General features: G+C 45.4%; 1 protein-coding gene across 1 annotated transcript in view; it reads left to right on the plus strand.

The window, feature by feature from the left end:
* The window catches only part of MGLL (monoglyceride lipase), a 125,678-nt gene that overhangs the window by 21,824 nt on the left and 82,394 nt on the right, over window positions 1–21,460 (plus strand). Inside the window, exon 2 of the mRNA XM_075321514.1 lies at window positions 11,973–12,070. The gene's annotated coding sequence lies outside the window, so the exon portion shown is untranslated. The remainder of the gene's footprint in view (window positions 1–11,972; window positions 12,071–21,460) is intronic.

Raw genomic sequence — 21,460 nt, forward strand, 5'->3', positions numbered from 1 at the left:
GCCCCGAATTTTTGCCAGTATGGGGCCCTGAAATTCCTAGTGGCAGCCCTGACTTCAACCCCCAGTAAGTCTGGGTCATAACACCTCACCAGGGAGGGAGGCATAGACCCTGATGTACTAAATCGTAATAACATTTTATCATATTACTAGCAGATATACACAATGTTGGGGGTTGTGCCTGTTGCCCACCCATCACATATGGATATGTAATAGATTGATATGATTGATATGTTCTATCATCAATGTTTTAATCTAATCTTTCCTTTTGTTTTTCTGTATTGCATTGAAATCTTAATAAAAACTGATTGATCATAACACTTCACCAGACCAGTGTAAAGAAGCTATAGCTGGCATTAAAGGAAGTGTCCAGCCAACATATATAGGAGGGGAGCAATTGTAACTGGCCCCGTCACAGCATGTGATCAAAGGAGACTAACAAGCAATTCAGCAGTGATTAACTCTTGCTATCCTGCCTATGAATTAACAGTCTGTGGGTCGATGCCCGAAACTGTCTGCGTTCATCACAGACATGAGAAAAGTCAGCAGGCAGCGTGCCAGAATCTGTAGTCTTCACAGATCCAGATGTACTGATACAGATATACTGCTATTTGAGCACAGTATGAAAGAGAGTACCATACTGGGCACTATCTCTTTTAAAGGGGTATTCTCAACTTGGCACCTATTTGCAGAATAGATAACGCCAACTGCTGGAACCTAGAACAGAGCACGGAAATTCCCCATGCCTTACTACAATGTCTCTAGGCCGCTGCATGGAATGTCTTCATTTATGAGCAATATATAGACTTTATATCAGGGTCCAGGGGCTACTCCTAGAGCTCAATAGAGGATTTAGATGATTTTGCATGGTGAGTGTGCCGCCCCGGCACAGACCGGGTTGCTCGGATCCGGGGTCGTCGTGGCTCGAGGGGTCTGGACCCGGGCTCGGCTAACACTCCGATCCTTGGAAGGGGATATTTACAGGGGAGAAGTTTGTGACGCCACCTGCGGGTTGCGGTAATGGGAGTACCGACGCTACTGGAAGGAGTACTGGGGCAGATGGTGTGGGGCAGCAAGGTGTTAGTCCCTCCGCAGGTAGGGAAGGCCCCGGCCTCTCGGGTTTTGGCGGGATTATTGGGTGCAGGGGAACAGACTACTCACTGTCGGTGATCGTGGTGCTGGATGGGGATATAAAGCAGACTCTCACACTGTAGATAAACCAGAATCTCTGTGCATCACAGTGAGTACAAGGGAGCCCGTCCAGGTGTCCACTCCCACCGATGTCATTTGATAGCCCGGACCTTTACCTCCGTGCACAATTTTTAGTGTCCGTTGTGTACCCTTGGCGTGAACTGTTGGGGCCCTGCTACCCGTTTGTATGGCAGCTGTGCTCTTGATGGCTGGCACTTGGGATTTCAGTTGGGTTTTTCTGGAAAACCCTATCCTCCGCTTTGTGCTGATGCCTTCAATCTCTGAGCTCTTGGGGAAAGTTCATAAAGAGACTATCCTCCACAGGTTAATTATCAAGGCGCCTGAAGCTCTTCCCTGATCTAGGGTCCTGTACCCGCCGTGCTCGGTACCGGTCAGTTCTTTTGGGGTTCTGATGTCGACAGTCCTCCTAGACTATGTCCGTCGCACTCTCTCCAATGTCACTGCCACCGGTCCCCAACTCCTGTGGTCCTGGACCACCGTCTGCGACCCAACCTTGGTCTCACTCCCCGGGAGCTACAACTCCCAGCTCCTCACTCTTTGAGGGCTACTCTCTAAAACCTTACTTCCTCTCTCCCACCAGTCTGCCTGACCCCTAGGTGGGTGGCCCTATTCCAGCTTAGCCAATCCCACTGGTGTGTCTGACAGGTTTGATGTGAGGTGGGATTGGGATTTGTGATGCTGATGGTGCGACACCGGTGATTGGGAACCTGGAACCAGGGGGGGGGGGGGGGGGGTAGGCCCTGCACCCTGGGTAAAGATTGCAGTACCCTGTAGCACCCTGATACAGTCAGGGGCGCCACATGAGAATACTGGATCCGACTACAGCCCATGACTTGACCACAGGTCAGGGTGACCCTATTCCCCTCCCCCCACACATGGTGCAGATCTCCAATCTTCTAGGCCACATTTCTTGTAAAATAGAGCATTATAATAAGTGGCAGAAAGCACTCCTGTAGCCCAGATATTTTTCTACAACACTAGTTAAAAGAGAAGCAGTTGGCGGCTGCCATGAATACAATCACTTCTGTCTTCTCAGCCGCAGAGGAAGGTGAACGCAGTCAGATGTGGGAGCTCTGATAACGGCTTCAGTCTGTAATGAGATTTTTCTGAGCACTGGAGAACTCCATTAACGCACGTTACAACTATAACAAAAAAAAAAAAGACGTAAAAGGCAAAATCTTTAATAATGTGTATGCAACAGAGATTAATTTTACTGCAGGAGAAAGAATGTGCCCACTGTGCCAGCTCTGCCCATGCAAGGCTGTAATGGGGGCGGTGGGGGGCACACATTAGCGCTGCTCCTCCCGAGTTCATTATCCCTGATTGTGGTAACACACATCTCTCATCTATCAGAGGAAGAACTAAAATGATGTCTCCTTTATTTGTTCTTATTAGAGCTGCCGGTTACATTCAGTCCTCATCAAGGACGGGTTGTACCAGCCAGGACATCCCAATGCTCTGCAGACAGATCATGCGTGCCCATGGTTTCGTACACTAAAGGACAACTACCTTTAATCGCAACCCACAGGTGGCGTCACATGAACACTAACTATAACACTAACTATTTCCCTTGTAAATTCCCCCTTTACAAAAGAAGCCCCAGGGCACGGGACTGGGCAACGGCCACCCAAGTGACATTCCCATCTGCAGACTGCCCGGGACCAAGTACCCCCCTTCCCTGGGCGCCACACTGCGACACCCCACAAGCCCACAATATCGCCTATCCCGTCCTGCTGCACATTGACCCTCTTGAGCTGCAACACTCCCTCCTCCTAGCCCGCTAGCAGATCAATGGCGCCCGCCTCTGTGACACCCCACAAGCCCACAGTATAACCAACCCTCCGTACACTGACCCTCTTGAGCCGCGACAATCCCTCTCCAAGCCTACAGCATTGTCGACCCTACTGAGCCGCGACACCCCTTCTTCCGAGCCCGCAGCATCGCCGACCCTACCTCCTGTGACCTTCCTAAACCACTCCAGCACCGCCGCTTCCTCCTGGTGAGCTAATATAAGAGGCACTAGGATTATAAAATGGACCCTCATTTTAACAGTAAAAATTAGTTTTTTCCTATTTTCCTCTTTCAAATTTGGGGTGTGTCTTATAAAACAAAAAATCCGGTAAACATTTTTGTCACGATTATCTGTAACCCACTATGTTATGTGTACTGAGGAAATCATCCAGCCTTTTTTTAAAGGTATAGTATCTGCCATTACTACCTCTTGTGGTCGGCATTCCACAGTCTGACTGCTCTAACTGTAAAGAACCCTTTCCTATTTAGCTGCCGGAATCGCTTTTCTTCCAGTCCCAGTGAGTGCCCCCTGGTCCGGCTGCCATTACTACCTCTTGTGGTCGGCATTCCACAGTCTGACTGCTCTAACTGTAAAGAACCCTTTCCTATTTAGCTGCCGGAATCGCTTTTCTTCCAGTCCCAGTGAGTGCCCCCTGGTCCGGCTGCCATTACTACCTCTTGTGGTAGGGCATTCTACAGTCTGACTGCTCTAACTGTAAAGAACCTTTTCCTATTTAGCTGCCGTAATCGCCTTTCTTCCACCCGCAGTGAGTGCCCCCTGGTCCTTAATATGGCCTTTGGAAGGAATAAGTCATGTGCCAGTCCTTTATATTGACCACACATATAAATGAGATCTCCTCTGAGACGTCATTTTTTCTAAGCTAAACAAATCCAAATTTTTCCAACCTCTCATCATACGGGAGGCCTCCATTGTTTGCAATAAACTAGGTGCCGCCTCTGAACTGACTCTAAATTCTGAATATCGTACTTAAAGTGTGGAGCCCAAAAGTGGATCCCATATACTAGATGTGGCTTTACAAGTGATTTATAGAGGGGTAACAATACGTTGGGATCACAGAATTTTATATCTCTTTTTATACACCCTAAAATCATGTTTGCTTTTGCAGCTGCTGCCTGACATTGAGCACTGCTCCTCAGTTTACTTGTAATCAGAATACCCAAGCCCTTCTGTTTTGTAGTCTCGAGTTTACTTCCTTTTAATGTATTAAGCAACCGAATTACTCCATCCTAGGTGCATTACTCTACATTTATCAACATGAAACCTCATTTGCCAAGTATTTGCCCATTTAAACATCTTATCCAGATTGTTTTGTAATATTGTACTATCAAGGTCAGTTTTAATATCCTACATAGCTTAGTGTCAGTGGGGTAACTAGAGATTGATGGCCCCCGGTGCAAAGTTTGGACCTGGGCCCTCCACGTACACCAACACTCGGGGTAAGGGATAATGACGCTGAAATTGGCACCCAGGTTTCCCATGATCTGAAATCCCTCTTTCTATCAGCACCCAGCTTTCCTATGTTCTGATATCCATCTTGTCCTTGGCACTCCGCTTCCCCATGCTCTGGTATACACCTTTCCCTCAGCACCCTGCTTTCCCATATAAGAGCATGGGAAAGCTGGGTTCCGAGAGAAGATGTATGCAGAGCATGGGAAAGCTGGGTGATGAGGGAAAGAGCCTTTTTCCCTCAGCACAAAATTTTCCCATCCCATGCTTGTATCATTGTCCCCCCTTGTATATAGTTCTCCAAAAACAATAATGACCTCCACATAGCCATCCATATAGTATAAAGGGTCCCACATAACCCTTCATATCTTAGAATGCACCCCCATAGTCCTCCATGTATTATAATGCATTTCCCATAGTCCTCCATGTATAAAGTAGCCCTCCAATTATTATAATGCAACTCCCATAGTCCTCTATGTAGTATAATTCATAGTTCTCCATATATTAAAATGCACCCCATCGTACTCCATATATTATACTGCACCACATAGTCCTCCATATATTATAATGCACCCCCATAGTCCTCCATGTTTTATAATGCACCCCCATAGTCCATGTATAAGGTATCATCCATAGTCCTCCATATATTATAATGCAGCCCCCATAGTACTATATGTATTATAATGCCATGCCATAGACCTTCATATTGTATTATGCAGCCCCATAGTCCTCTATGTATAATCCACCCCTATAGTCCATGTATAAGGTGTCCTTCATATTGCATTATGCAGCCCCATAGATCTCCATGTATAATGCAGCCCCATAGACCTCCATGTATAATGCAGCCTCCTAGGCCTTTGGCCACCATGTACTCACTGATTTAAAAAAAACAAAAACAAAAAAAACAAGTTTTCATTAGTGAACACGGATGAAAAAATGCCTGTTTAATATCTCAGCCTTTGCTTTGTCCTCTATAATTATCTTGCTATTATCTTCTTTTGAGGGGCCAATACCATTTGTTTTTTTCTTTTTATTCCTGGACATTTTATTACCAGAGGGTATAAGTTTTCTACATGATTCTAGTGATATATCTTTAAACTTGCCCCATTTATGTTCGGTATCCTCAGTTATCATGACATGTTCCCAGTCTACATAATTAAGCTTTTCCCTTAATGTGTTAAAATCAGCTTTCCTAAAGTTCCAGGTTTTTGCATTTGCCTTTTAAAATGTTTTATTTAATATTATATTGAAATCATATCATGGCCACTGCAACCCAAATTCTCCTGGACCTGTACATCTTAAATTGTATCTGGTCTATTAGACAGGACCAAATCCAGCAAATTATCTCACCTGGTCGGTTCATCTACAAACTAGGAGAGGTAAGTGTCTTGAATTGTAGATAATTGTAGATAAGAATTTGCAGCTTTAACACAACTAGAAGATTCTATGTCCCACTGAATGTCTGGATAGTTGAAATCCCCCATAATAAGGAATTATTATTATTATTATTATTATTATTATTATTATTATTACTACAGTATTGTTAATTACAATTATTACAATTATTATTATTATTAGCTGCCTTTTTATTTTTTTTGCAGCATTTCTCCCTCTACCTGTTCAGGTATGTTAGGAGGCTTATAGCAAACTCCACTTAGCATTTTTCCATTATTCCCCTCCCCATGTACATTTAAGGGGGCTTTACACGCAACGACATATCTAACGATATGTCGTCGGGGTCACGGAGTTCGTGACACACATCCAGTCTCGTTAGCGACATCGTTGCGTGTAACAGCTCTGAGCGACTGATAACGATCAAAAATACTCACCTTATCGTTGATCGTTGACACTTTGTTCATTTTCAAAATCTCGTTGGTCGTTGTGGACACAGGTTGTTCGTCGTTCCTGAGGCAGCACACATCGCTACGTGTGACACCCCGGGAACGACGAACAACAGCTTACCTTCGTCCTCCGGCAACGAGGTGGACGTGTCGATAATGCAGCTGCTCTCCGCCCCTCCGCTTCTGTTGGACGCCTGCCGTCTGACGTCGCTGTGACGCCGCACGAACCACCCCCTTAGAAAAGAGGCGGTTCGGCAGCCACAGCGACGTCGTAGGGAAGGTAAGTCCGTGTGACGGGGCCTAGCGATTTTGTACGCCACAGGCAGCGATTTGCCCGTGACGCACAAACGACGGGGGCGGGTGCTTTCACGAGCGACATCGCTAGCAATGTCGCTGTGTGTAAAGCAGCCTTTAGCCATACTGACTTTACATTGTCTCAAGAGCCCTCAATGTCATCACTAACCACAGGTCTTAAGTTAGATTTAACAAAATTACACACCCCTCCATCTTTTTTGTCTTTCCTGTTGTTTATGAATGCAGTGTAACAGCCTATGTTTGTCACCCAGTCATGGCGCCGTCAAGCCAGGTTTCCATAATGGCAACCACATCATAATCTGTCTGACATAAGAGTCTCTAGTTCATTTTGTCTGCAAGACTTCTTGCATTTGCCAGCAGACATTGAATAATGTTATCACATTTATTACTTCTACTCAACTCCCTACTTTCCTTGCACTTCCCAGCCCCCAAAGTCCTCAATGACCCCTGCTGTCTCACTCTCTCTGTTTATCGATTTCCTTATTTGCACAACGACCTTCCCATACCCCAGATCATAATTTAAAATCCCCTCCATCCATCTGACCATTTTTTCTCCCAGCAAAACCTCCCCATTGAGGTGCAGACTGTCCCTACCTTAGAGCCTGTAGCTGATGGAGAAATCTGCCCCGTTCTCCATGAACCTAAACCCTTCCTTCCTGCATCAATTGTTATGCCATTTATTTATCTCCCTTAAGCTCCCGCTGTCTTTCTAGTGACGCTCGTGGCACCGGCAGTATATCTAAGAATACCAAGTTGGAGGTCCTGGACTTCAGCTTCTCTCCTACTTCCCTGTAATAATTTTTAAGGACCTTCCGCCTCCCTCTAACTTTGTAATTGGTACCAATGTGCACAACAAACACTGGGCTTTCATTAGGCCACCCTCCCTAGCCCCACCCAGCAATCTATCTATCCGATCCGTAATATGGCGAATCAGAGCACCTGGCAGACAACACACTGTTCAGCACTATCTTGGCAGCAGATGACCCTGTCTGTTTAATTATAGTCCTTTACCACCAACAGCTGTCTGGCCTTTGCTGAATTCCTATTTCCCTCCTGATTACAGTACTAATATTTCTGGTTGTATTTTCCTGCTGTAGTGATCCTAGTCATGGACCTGCATCCCTAATATCATATATCTGTTCATACCCTAATATCATATGTTAGCTCAGGTTGCAGAGTGCTGCCTGAGTATTCAGGTAGTTGCCATCCTTGCTGCTGCTAAAGACGTCTTTACTACTTGACATTGTGGAACCTCAGCTCTACTATATAGCGAGAACCCCAGCTATATCGCTGGCCTATTCATAACATTGGCCTGATGTGTTTTGGTCTCATACACAATCCCAGATTTGCTATATTGCTGGGATCAATGATATACCCCTGATCTGTCTTGACTTGGACAAGCCCAACTCTGCTATATCGCTAGGAACTACTGCTCCAGTGTTGACGCTGCCCTGCTAACCTCACTCAGCTCTGCTACACCAATTGCCTTGTCTACCACTGAACTTCAGTGGCTTCCATGGCTCAAGTCCTGCACCTTCAGTTGCCATTTGCTTCATAAACCTGTTTTTTCAGCTGTTGCGTCATCACTTTTGTCCATGTTGAATAATTTCTGCTCTGCTTCATCAAGGGCATTGGGTACCGGTCCATCTCCCCCCACATGAGACATAGGAAGCTCCGATGGATGAACCCTGATACTTTCACCAGGACTGTGCTCCTCAAGGACACTCGGGGCCTAGTGTCATTAATGAGTCGCCCATACTAGAGTATAACTTTAAGGGCGAGATAGTCTGCAGGAATTGTATCCTCCATATTGGTCACATTAATGCATCGCCCTGTGATTTACCATCATCTTTTGCGCACAGTGAAATTACGGATATGTGACCATTGAAGCATATTAAGCACCTCATAAATTGCACCTTGAATAGGAAAGAGATTAGTTTAATTACTATACAACCTGGAAATAAGAGCCATGATGGTCGGCTGGTAATTGTAAATGCACATTAGTTCCTCCCCCTCACATGAAGTAAAGCGGTTTTACCGATAACTAAATTATGATTGGGTTATTAATTCAGCAATATGTAAATAAGGTCATAGTAATTTTCTCTTATCTGGTCACTAAGTTTTCCTTTTACTTCTTCCTTCTGGCTCCCAATTACTAGGCCTCATTTATCAAACTTGTCTCTCAGATGCTCAAAGCAACCAATCACAGAGCAGCTTTCATTTTACTAGAACCATTTAAAAAATAAAAGCAGAGATCTGATTGGTTACTATGGGAAACAGTTCAACAGCAAACTGAGGCCTACTGTATCTTAGGGCCTGTACTTACTGGTGCTGTTTATTTAGTCATGGGATTAATAGTGTGTCGCCCAGGGAATGGGGTACTCGGTCCCGGGCAGTATATACAATTGGGGATGTCACTGTGGTGGCCGTTGCCCGGTCCCGTGCCCTGGGTGCTTTTTATAAAGGGGGATATTTACATGGGAGATAAGAGTTAATGTTCATGCGACGCCACCTGCGGGTTGCGGTCAATAGGAACCGCCGCTGCTTAGTGGAATTACCCCTGGGCTGATGGTGATGGCAGCTATGGTGGCTGTACCACACCAGGGTTGTAATGAACAGTCTTTATACACTGAAACCTGTGGACGACTGGTTCAGGTCCCTGTATTTCCAGTGCCAGTTTAATGACTCGGTTGCTCTGTCCCCAGCACTCTCAGTGTAGTTGAGACCCAGAAGCTTGAAACTTTGGGGGTCCCACAGCTGTGATACAGCGGTCTGTCCATTCGGCTGGCTGTGTGGACCCTGTGGGGAGGCATGTGCCTGAACCCCGATCCTCGCTTTACTGCTGATGCCCCCGGATCTGTAGGACAGTGAGGCACGTGGATGACCTTCACTGTGCAGGATTTGCCAGCCCGTCTGAAACTTTCGCCTGACCTAGGGCCCTGTGTCCCGTGCGTGCCCAGGTTCCAGTGGTGCTCCCTCGAACCTTACCTGGGGTCTTGACTCTGGCCCAGAGGTCCTTAGGTGCCCCGATGCTGGCAACCTGACTCCCGTGTCCCCGGCTAGAGGCACGTCTGCTCTCCCCACTACATTCTCACAGACTGCTACCAATCCACACCCATCAGGCTATCTAGTTCCTGGGCTGACTCTGCCCACTGGGTGGCCCTCCCCTTATTTGGCTAGCAGTGCACCCTAGTGTGGTGTGCGAACTAGGATTTTAGGTGTGTGTAGGCGTTACCGGCACTGGTGTTCCAGGTCCCAGAGGGTGTATGCCCGCATCCTTGTGGGGATGCAGTACCTAGTAGTGCCCTGAGTGGCTCAGTGGCACTACATTAGGTCACAGGAATCTAAGAATCACAAGATTTGTAATCTAAAAAAACAACAAAAAAAAAAAAACACCACCAGAAAAGTAACGTGTTTTTTTTTTTGCTTTAGAAAAAAACACAATGGAGGATTAAGGTAGAAAAAAACCCTTAAACTACCTGAAAAAATGGCATTTCTAAAAAAAAAAAATAAAAAATAATCTTACAAACGTGTCGTTTATTCCAGGTAGATTTGTGCACCCATACTAGACCGATTTCATAGATCCGACTTTCACGGATTGCAGACTGGGTTGTCTGAACGGGCTGGGTGTCTCAGCAGCCTTATATATGCCTATGAGGGTCTTGTGTTCAAAGGGGTATTCCCATCTCCAAGGTCCTATCCCAATATGTAGTAGGTGTAATAATAATAATATTTACAAATGCCTCCAATGAGAAAGGTAGTATAGTTCTTCTGATTCACTATGTCACTTACCTCATGTGCAGGTCATTGCAGGACCTTAAGGCTATGTGTCCACGCTGCGGAAAATGCGCGGATTTTGCCGCGGATTTCTCGCGGAAAAGCCGCGGATTTTCCGAAAATCTCCAGCAGCGGCACTTCCCAGCCATTTCTATGGCATTTTGGAAATGCTGTGCCCATGCTGCGGATTTTTCCGCGGCGGATTTGCTGCAGATTTTGATCCGGAAAAAACTGCAACATGTCAATTATTGTTGCGGATTTTGATCTGGATTTTGGCTATAGAATTGGGAAAAAAAAAAATCCGCACCAAAATCCGTGGTAATTCCGCGGTAAATCCGCGGTAAATCCGCGGCAAATCCGCACCTTTGAAAAGGTGCTGATTTGCCGGGAAAGTCACAGATTTTCATGCAGAAAAATCCGCAGCAACATTCTATCGTGGACACATAGCCTAAGTATCCATGGTTATATCCAAGGGAGGACCTATCATTGGGGCAATGGGGCCCAAGAGATAAGGAGGTCCGTTTTTGTCTTGAAATCAACAAGCAGGTCCTGTAACAGACAGAAAGAGGGGTCCATATTCTTGCACAGGGACCCTCTTCCATCTGTGTCCGCTATTGGTTATAACCACTAGTAAATAACTCTGTTACTACAGTATATGCGTGGTCATAACCATGGATACCTAAGGTCCTGCAATGCCCTGAACAAGAGAGATAGTGAATCAGAAGAACTATACTACATTTCTAATTGGAAATAATATTATTATTACACCTATTACATATTGGGATCTTGGAGATGGGAATACCCCTTTAAGTCAAGAGACCTGGCGGGTGGACGCCTCGGGCCATACTTGGACCATGAATGTTGTACAAATTAAATCCACCTTACGGATGCAGGTCCCGGTCCGGAAAAGACCTAAACTAAAAATGGAATGAAAATGTCATAGGTCGCTAGGAAGCTGTCAGGCCAAGACCTGCATCAGTAATACCGGTGCACAAATTAGCAATAATACACTCGTATGAAACCGCCCTTAACCTCAGAGCCGCCTGAATACCCACCCTGACCATGTGCCACACACGTACGCCTTAATGTCACATTGGACATAAACCACAGATGGAAATATGTGGGGTTCGGAGGAGGTCATGTGGTACGGTTAGTCTCATACGGCGAGTACTACTTCCCCCATCACTTCCCCTTTACAAAGAAAGAGGAAGCAAATATACATAAGGGTTTACATGTGGGGATGTTGCGAGAGATCCTTCCTCCTGTCAGCGCACAAACTTAGGTTGGAGCAAAAGGTATGTTTTCTACAAACGGGTGGAAATCAACAAGCCAAACGCTAAAGACCCCTGTAAAATTACGCGATGGATGCTGTCATATGCACATGAGGGGCATCGGAGGGAACGAACTAACCATCCTTTCTGATTTTTACATCTTTTTTAACATCTTAAATACTTTACGAGAAAAAGTGATGGATTTCATGGAATATGACTGCAGGATCAGACTACACATAGGTTGTTTGTAGTCTGTTACCATGGAGACCATTTTCAAAGATGCTTTGTTTTTTATTATAGATGCAATGGATGTGATACAAATTGGTTGCAAAAGTGGACCTTCACATTAATGGATGAAGAGATGTGTGTCATGACACCAAGCACCTATCCAGTGCCAGGTAAATGTATAAGATTTTACCATAGCTTCTTTCAAGAGGAAGAAAGTCGACTGTCCAGCGCTATCTAGTGGAGGTGGCAATCACATAAATCGATGCTGACACTATGTACAGACCCTGATTACATGACCTCAGTATATTTATTAAAGTCAGACTCTTCGCTAAAAGGATAAGACCTCCATTTGTCAACGGCTGTTGGAGACTGGTTGGCTGATTGAGATTCAAATACTTATGAAATTTGGAAGGGAAATGTGCCAGCTCATTTTATATAGGCCCAAAAGAAAAGTGAACAATAGTAGTGTACCGCCAATGCCAGCAGACCACGTGGCCGCTATGGCGCCCGCAAGTCGGAGGGCCCAATACCGATCCAGTTGAAAGTAATGAAGAAAGATGGAGCATTCCACTCTCTCATCCATCATTCTCCTGCTGTATTTGCTCAGCGCAGCAGGTGCAATAATGTCACTACTGTGTACCCACTGCAGAACACATGCTGAGGAGACTAGAGCAGCGGGGGAAGGAGGAGAGGCTAGTTGTAGTTTTTTTTTTTTTTGTTTGTTTTTTAAGTCAGTGCCCACACTACTGGAGGACTATAGGGTGTGCATTATAACATATGGAGGACTATGGAATGTGCACGATACTATATGAAGGACTATTGGGGTTTATTTTACTATTTGGAGGACTATGGGGGTGCATTATACTTTATGAAGGACTATGTGGGTGCATTATAATATGTGAGAACTATGGAGGGTGCATTATAATATATGGAGGACTATTGGGTGCATTATAATACATGGAGGACAATATGCGTGAATTATACTATGTGGAGGACTATGGGGTGCATTATACTATATGGAGGACTATGAGGGTGCATTATACTATATGGAGGATTATGATGGTGCATTATAATACATGGAGGATAATAGGTGTGAATTATACTATATGGAGGACTATGGAGTGCATTATTCTATATGGAGGACTATGGAGGCTGCATTATAATATATGGAGAACTATGGGGTGCATTATAATACATGGAGGACAATCGGTGTGAATAATACTATATGGAGGACTATGGGGGTGCATTATACTATATGGAGGACTATGGGAGGTACATTATACTATATGGAGACCCATGGGGGTGCATTATACTATATGGAGGACTACTGAGATGCATTATACTACATGGAGGACTATGGGGGGTGCACAATTTTATATGGAGGACTATGTGGGGCCAATTATACTATATGGTACACTCTCTGAGAGCCATTATAAAATTTGGAGGGCTATGTGGAGGTTAATATACTATTTTGAGAAATTTGTGGGTACCATTATCCTATTTGAAGGGCTATGAGGGAGCCTTAATACTTAAAGGAATTGTCCGGGTTAAAATGGTAAGTTTGCAGTCACTCTATGTGACTGCAAACTTATGAATCCTTCCTCACATAAAGTGACTGAAAACTTATCACTTAAGCCCGGTCCAAAAGGGTATTCCCATCTGCAAGATAATATCCCAACATGTAGTAGGTATAATAATAATAATAATAATAATTTCAGCAAATACCTCCAAATAGAAATGTAGCATAGGTTTCCTGATAAGCTGTGTCTCTTACCTCATGTGGAGGACCTTAGGTATCCATGGTTAAACTGTCACTTTATGAGTGGCCGTAACTATGGATAGCTAAGCTGCAATGCCCTGCACATGAGGTATTTTCTAATATTATTATTATGCCTCCTACATATTAGGATAGGATATTGAAGATGGGAATACCCCTTTATTGGAAGTCTATTTGAGGGCCATTATACTCTATGCAAGCAATTTTATAGTGTGAAGGTTTGTGTGGGGTCCATCAAACTGTGCGGAGGGCTGTGTGGGGGCCATTATACTGCTTGAAAGGCTAGTTGTCATGGGTGGTATGGAGATAACAGTGGACCAGGGCTCCTATACAGACCCTCAGGCTAGGGGGACCCTAACTATCCCTGTTCCCAGAGACACTTCTTAAGGTGAGGGCGTCTGGGCTGCCTTCACGGCCCTGCTCCTGTCCAGCCCTGATCTGATACCCTCCCCCTCTCCCCCTCCCCAGGAAATACACAAACAGGGAAAACCAAAACCTCGATCACAGAGCACGCTCACACATTGGTATTACACAACAAGTGATAAGGATGAAAATAAGGCTACATGCGCACGCTGCTTCTTTTTCATGTTCACAAACTGCAGCCAAAACTGCAGCCAAAACTGCACCTTGTCAGAGAGAGCCTGGAAATGTCACAAAAAATGTAGGTGCTTTTTTGGTGCGTTTTTGGCTGCAGTTTTGTCAACAATTGTTTCATGTATTTTTCAGTTCAAACAAGCCCATAAAGCTTGTTGAATTGAAAAAAAAAAAAATTAGAAATAAATAAATAATTAAAAAAAAATGGCATGCGGTCCCACCCCAATTTTAATGCCAGCCAGATAAAGTCATACGGCTGATGGCTGGTATTCTCAGGATGGGGAGCTCCACGTTATGGGGAGCCCCCCAGCCTAACAATATCAGTCAGCAGCCGCCCAGAATGGCCGCATCCATTAGATGTGGCTGTTCTGGGACAGTACCCGGCTCTTCCCGATTTGCCCTGGTGCGTTGGCAAATCTGGGTAATAAGGAGTTATTGGCAGCCCATAGCTGCCAATAAGTCATAGATTAATCATGTCAGGCGTCTCCCCGAGATACCTTCCATGATTAATCTGTAAATTACAGTAAATAAACACACACCCGAAAAATCCTTTATTAGAAATAAAAAACACTAACAAATTCCCTCGTTCTCCCATTTAATAAGCCCAACAAAGCCCTCCATGTCCGGCGTAATCCAGGATGCTCCAGAGTCGCTTCCAGCTCTGCTGCATGGAGCTGACCGGAGAAGCAGCAGACACCGCCGCTCCGGTCAGCTGCACGCAGCAACTGAAGACAGCCGCGCGATCAGCTGAGCTGTCACTGAGGTTACCCACGCAAAATGAAACTTGGAATAAACTTTTATTCAGTTTTTTTATTCAGTTTTTTTGTTGACGTTTCGGCAAAAATTGCCTTTTTCAAAACTAAAGAAATAAACATATATACATATATATTAGTACCATAAATACATAGAATATTATTAATCATATCCATATAAATCATGATAACATCATATATACCTAATGAAATCCTGGAAAATTGTATATCTTGTGAAGAATATCATTAGACTTGATAGGAATATTGATCTAAAATAAAGGCCCATATATTAGAAACAAAAAAAATTTTTTTCATATATATATACATATCAATATCATATACATATCAAGATCTCCCCATTATGGGACAACAGTAAGACAAGAAACATCAGAAAAACAAATCCATATATAGCAATAAGCCATTTAGATTACCTTAATTGGCATAAATGAGAAATCCTAGTGAGGATATAGAAAGCGGATGCCACAATAAAGGTAAACTGAAAAGTAGAGGCATAGTGGTCAGACAAGTAAAACAGAAAGCAATTCCCATAGAGAGACAATTCCCATAGAAAGACCAAGCGCCAAACCATTACCTGTACCCTGGGAGATCAGTGGTGGAGTGGAAAGAAACAGAGCCGCAGTGAGGTTTAAATACCTAGTGAGGGCGGGCCTACCTAATTGATTGATCAAGGAGGAACGCATGATGACACGCAAGCCAGCGCATGCGCGGTAAATGCGGAAGTACGCGCATGCGCAGTAGCAAAAGAACCAGTGGTTCTTTTGCTACTGCGCATGCGCGTACTTCCGCATTTACCGCGCATGCGCTGGCTTGCGTGTCATCATGCGTTCCTCCTTGATCAATCAATTAGGTAGGCCCGCCCTCACTAGGTATTTAAACCTCACTGCGGCTCTGTTTCTTTCCACTCCACCACTGATCTCCCAGGGTACAGGTAATGGTTTGGCGCTTGGTCTTTCTATGGGAATTGTCTCTCTATGGGAATTGCTTTCTGTTTTACTTGTCTGACCACTATGCCTCTACTTTTCAGTTTACCTTTATTGTGGCATCCGCTTTCTATATCCTCACTAGGATTTCTCATTTATGCCAATTAAGGTAATCTAAATGGCTTATTGCTATATATGGATTTGTTTTTCTGATGTTTCTTGTCTTACTGTTGTCCCATAATGGGGAGATCTTGATATGTATATGATATTGATATGTATATATATATGAAAAAATTTTTTTTGTTTCTAATATATGGGCCTTTATTTTAGATCAATATTCCTATCAAGTCTAATGATATTCTTCACAAGATATACAATTTTCCAGGATTTCATTAGGTATATATGATGTTATCATGATTTATATGGATATGATTAATAATATTCTATGTATTTATGGTACTAATATATATGTATATATGTTTATTTCTTTAGTTTTGAAAAAGGCAATTTTTGCCGAAACGTCAACAAAAAAACTGAATAAAAAAACTGAATAAAAGTTTATTCCAAGTTTCATTTTGTGTGCCGGGGTTTTCTATATATTTTTATACGTGTTGTTTCCCCTGAGCACCTCAATCAGTGAGCCGGACTTTCACTCAGTGTTACTGAGGTTACCCACGGCCACCGCTGAATCCAGCGGTGGCCGCGAGTAACCTCAGTGACAGCTCAGCTGATCGCGCTACTGCGTGGAGCTGACAGGAGCGTGGAGGACGGGACTATCAGCGGCGGCGGTGGCAGCGAGAGGGGTCCATCATCTCCCCTGTGCGTGCACGCTGGGGACAGCGGTACATCAGGGAACACGTGGAGGACGGGACTATCAGCGGCGGCAGCGAGAGGGGGATGCACATTGGCAGCTGAAAAACATTGATTTTTCCCTCTCGCTGCCGCCGCTGCTGATAGTCCCGTCCTTCACATCATCTCCCCTGGGGACAGCGGTACTTCGAGGAACACGTGGAGGACGTGATGGGACCACTTGCCTGTTACCTCACTTCCTGCCTTTTATCTGCGTTTTTGGTACCAAAAACGCAGGTAAAAGGCAGGTAAAATGCACCACTTTTGATTAGCATGCATTTTTCCTGCATTTTTGATGCCCTCATTGATTTCAATGGGTGACAAATTTTGACAAAAACGCAGGAAGAATGAACATGCTGCATTTTTTTTGTCACAAACTTTTGACAAAAAAAACGCTGACAAATAAACTGCAATGTGCGCATGACAAATCTGACTTCTCATAGACTTTGCTGGGAAGTCAAATGTCAGAAAGTTCTGCTGACAAAACTGCAGCCAAAAAAGCAGCAAAAAAGCAGCAAAAAAAGCAGCGTGCGCATGTAGCCTAAGAGACTTGAAGAAACAATGAGACAACAAAAGAATTTCACAACACCCCAAGCAGCACGCAGTATAAACACCAGCAAACTGCACACAGACCGATTTAGCAGAAGCTATAGTCGGCATGGGAAGACAGATTCCTCTATCTTAAAAAGGCAGTGAGAAACTGTGATAGGTTTCTCACAACATGTGATCCTGGAGGTAACCAGCAGGCAAGCAGAGATTAACTCTTGCTAGCCCGATCATTAACGAGCACAAAGCTGGTTGACACCCGAGCCTGACTGTGAAACTCAGAAGCACCAGAGAAACCATAATGTGGAGTGTCAGAATCTGTACTGTTAACAGCGTCAAATGTCACACTCGGCGAGTTTAGAGCCAAACTCCTCGTGACACTAGTGGAATAGGTGTGGGGGTCATTATACTGTATGTTATCCCATTATACTGCATGGAAGGCTGTGTGGGGGACATCGTTGGGGATCATACTGTGTTGGGGTCACCATATTTTGTTAGGTTAGTCGAGGGGCGTACAGTAGTGTCATCATACTGTGTGTGTGGAGGGTACTATGGAGGAATTCACTTTGGGGGTATCAAACAGTGTTTGTGGGGCACTTTGTTTACCTCATACTTCATGGGTGCAATAGATGCTTTAATAGGCAGAGGGAAGCAATTAGAACTTCTGCTATAGTGCCCCATGATTTCTATGTACGCTTCTGGTGGATGTCCCCCAATATGACGCCCTGGTGTTATGATCCGGAACCATGGAAGACCACCACAAATCATTGGCAAAAAGGTGACGAGAGCATTGGCAACTAATCTGGCCGCCATCCCCTTACTAACCAACACAACTAGAAGTAGCCGAGGGGTGAACTAACATCCTGAGCACCGCGAACCCAGCCGGAGAACTAACTATCCTAAAGGTAGGAAAGATGAATAACTCTCTGCCTCAGAAAATAGACAAGAATAGCAAGCCCCCCACATTCAAAGACTGCGGTGATATAGGAAAAACACAATACACAGGTAGATGACAGGATTAGCAAAAGGTGAGGCCCCCGCTGACTAAAATAGGAAAGGACAGGAAAGGGACTGATGGTTGCCACAGAAAAACCCTGCAAAATACCAACTTCCTGATAGTACAAAAAGGCCCTCAGATCGCTCGATCTGAACTCCGTCCTATACCAGGTGCCCTTGTCATACCAATGAACAGAAACAAGAATCATAACAAAGTCAACAAGCCACAAACACATGGACCCAAAGGAGCTAAACTCCACACAGAACTGCAGGGAGTTCCTCAACAATCCACTTAGGGGGAAAATCCCTGCAAGCAAATAAACTGAAACCAACCACAACAAATGACAAACCCAGATAAGCAAAGAACCAGACAATAAATAAAGAGCAAGAACTTATCTGGAGTAGATGTGGTGTAGAGCAGGATTAAGCAGGCTAGAGATACCAAGAACAACTGACATCCGGCAACAGCCTGCAATCAGACCAGGACTTAAATAAGCAGAGAGTTAGCAAAGGAAACACCCACTGCACAACACACCTGGTCTCTATCCAAACCCTTCCTGGCCACCAGAGGGAGTCTCCCAGCAGCCAAGACATAACTAACATTTACAACACCCTGGCCTATCAGGTTGTCGCAGGGTATTGTGCAATCTGCCCTTCTGCACAGTATCCACCCTCCTTGGTTACGGATCCTGATCCTTTGGTGTTGCTAACAGCTTAGCCAATCAAAATCCTAGTAACACTTCCCACTTTAACCTACCAGACACACCATTGGGGGGTCTGAAGGGAATAGGGCCGCCACATGGGGGGTTGGTGAGGAAAAAGTGAGGACAGTGACAGTTGAGTTGAGCAGTCGAGTTGAGCAGTGGAAGGAGAGGAGGTGAAGTGACTCTCTGAGAGGGAGAGGTCACGGAGCTGGGCTCTTGTAGTACTAGGTGGCAGACGTTGGTCTGGGCCTGGTAGGAGCTGGAACCCCGGTCGCAGGGGGTAGTGTCAAGGGGCACGGACTGCCGATGAGGGCAGCCGGCGGCCTTGAGCTATCACCGGGCAGGGGCCAGGGCGCGACGGGGTACGTGGACCCCAGGCCGGAGAATAGCTTCATGTGTTCCGGTAATTTACCCGACGGGGGTGAAGACTTCAAGTGTCATCCCCAACCCACTCCAAAATCGGGTTACTAGCGCACCGATGGGATAGGACTTTCCCAATACAATCCAAAGAAATCCTACGCGTGAACCCTGAGAGCAAGCTCACTCCATTAGCCGTACAGGTGAGCGGGACCCGGAGAGTTTTATACCAACAGGGATGGAGGTGCCAAGGACAGGGCCACAGGCTAACAGCAACACCAGAGGCACGGATCCAGGCGTGCTCCCCGCAGGCTGCAGTGGTGCTCAGAACTCTGGTTTACAAGCTGTCGGTGTAGTTATTCCAGGACTGAGTACATTGGAAGTTCCCTGTTCCTTCTCCCCACGGCACCCAAATATCACCCCATCCATCAACAGGCCCCTGGGACACAAACCCCCTACCCGCAGAGGGGTTAAACATCAGGCTGCCACACCATCGTCACCGGGCTCCCCAACGGCAGCGGTGGTCCCTTACATTACCACGCACCGTGGGTGGCTTCACGAACTTTCCAAAAAAAACCTGTACATATCTTCCCCCCTTCTTTTAATTGAGTGGCCCGGCTGTTTGCACGGGACTGGTACCCTGATATGGATCTATAAGGCTGAATGTTAGAGATAGTCACCTAATATTTATTACCTGTGTAAGGGTGAAAGGGAGAAGGCGACTAAAATAATGCAAGACGTCAAGAGCTTGTATCATGATAGTCCAAAAAGTTCCCCTTTCCCGGCAGAGATCTAGTCACGTACCTATTGACGCCTTCCATTGTGCGGTTTTAGGAAGTGTGCAGGAAATCCCAAAAGCTAACCTCTACTGAGAAAGTAAGCATCCGCCCTGGCCCGTCCCCAGTCCAAGCCTTTCATGTGATTAATATTGTTCCTGAGATCTTTTTTTTGGGGGGGGGAGAGTTTTCATCATTAGTAGCTTGGAAAATTAACTTAGGATATATCCTAACAAAGAAAAATCAGGGCTTCCACTGATTATGTGTACTGGAGTCTTCTAATCTGCCCCCAGGCACCAATCCAAAGGGTTAAAGGGAATCTGCCACCACCTAATCTGAGATCAGCATAATGTAGGGGCAGAGATCCTGATTCCAGCGATGTGTCACTTACTGGGCTGCTTAGTGTAGTTTTGATAAAATCCCTGTTTAACCCTAGAATGTGCAACCATAGAAATCTACATTTGAAAACAAGTAACCTAGCAGGCCTGCGACGCCCCAGGTATGCGTTCTAGGGTTAATCAGCAGTAGATTATCATTACAGGCAGGGCTGTATTTTGCCTTCATGCTGCCCTAGGCACCTTAAGTGGTCGCGCCCCTTAGTGACAATGTAACACTATGAGTTTTCGCACACGACATCTGTTTAAGGCAGATCTACTCTGTAAAACACTTGAAAAAGTATCAATGAGAAACGAAGGGCACTAACCCCCCCCCCCAATGGGGATCACCACGGGCACATCAAAACATAGCATGAGTATAAAATATTCCCACCACACCGTCCCCACTTATATACTGTGACTGTCACACTGCCCCTAATAAACTACACACTGCCCTCCCTTATAAATTATACCCACCACACCTTCAATTATGAAATATGATCTGCACATTGACCTCACATCATGCTGCTCCCTCCTCACAATGTCCCATGCATGCTGCTCCCTCCTCACAATGTCCCATGCATGCTGCCCCCTCCTCACAATGTCCCATGCATGCTGCCCCCTCCTCACAATGTCCAATGCATGCTGCCCCCTCCTCACAGTGTCCCATGCATGCTGCCCCCTCCTCACAATGTCCCATGCATGCTGCCCCCTCCTCACAGTGTCCCATGCGTGCTGCCCCCTCCTCACAATGTCCCATGCATGCTTCCCCCTCCTCACAATGTCCCATGCATGTTGCCCCTCCTCCCAATGTCCCATGCATGCTGCCCCTCCTCACAATGTCCCATGCATGCTGCTCCCTCCTCACAGTTTCCCATGCATGCTGCCCCCTCC

This window comes from Anomaloglossus baeobatrachus, chromosome 8 (genome assembly GCF_048569485.1).
Source record: "Anomaloglossus baeobatrachus isolate aAnoBae1 chromosome 8, aAnoBae1.hap1, whole genome shotgun sequence".
NCBI lineage: Eukaryota > Metazoa > Chordata > Amphibia > Anura > Aromobatidae > Anomaloglossus > Anomaloglossus baeobatrachus.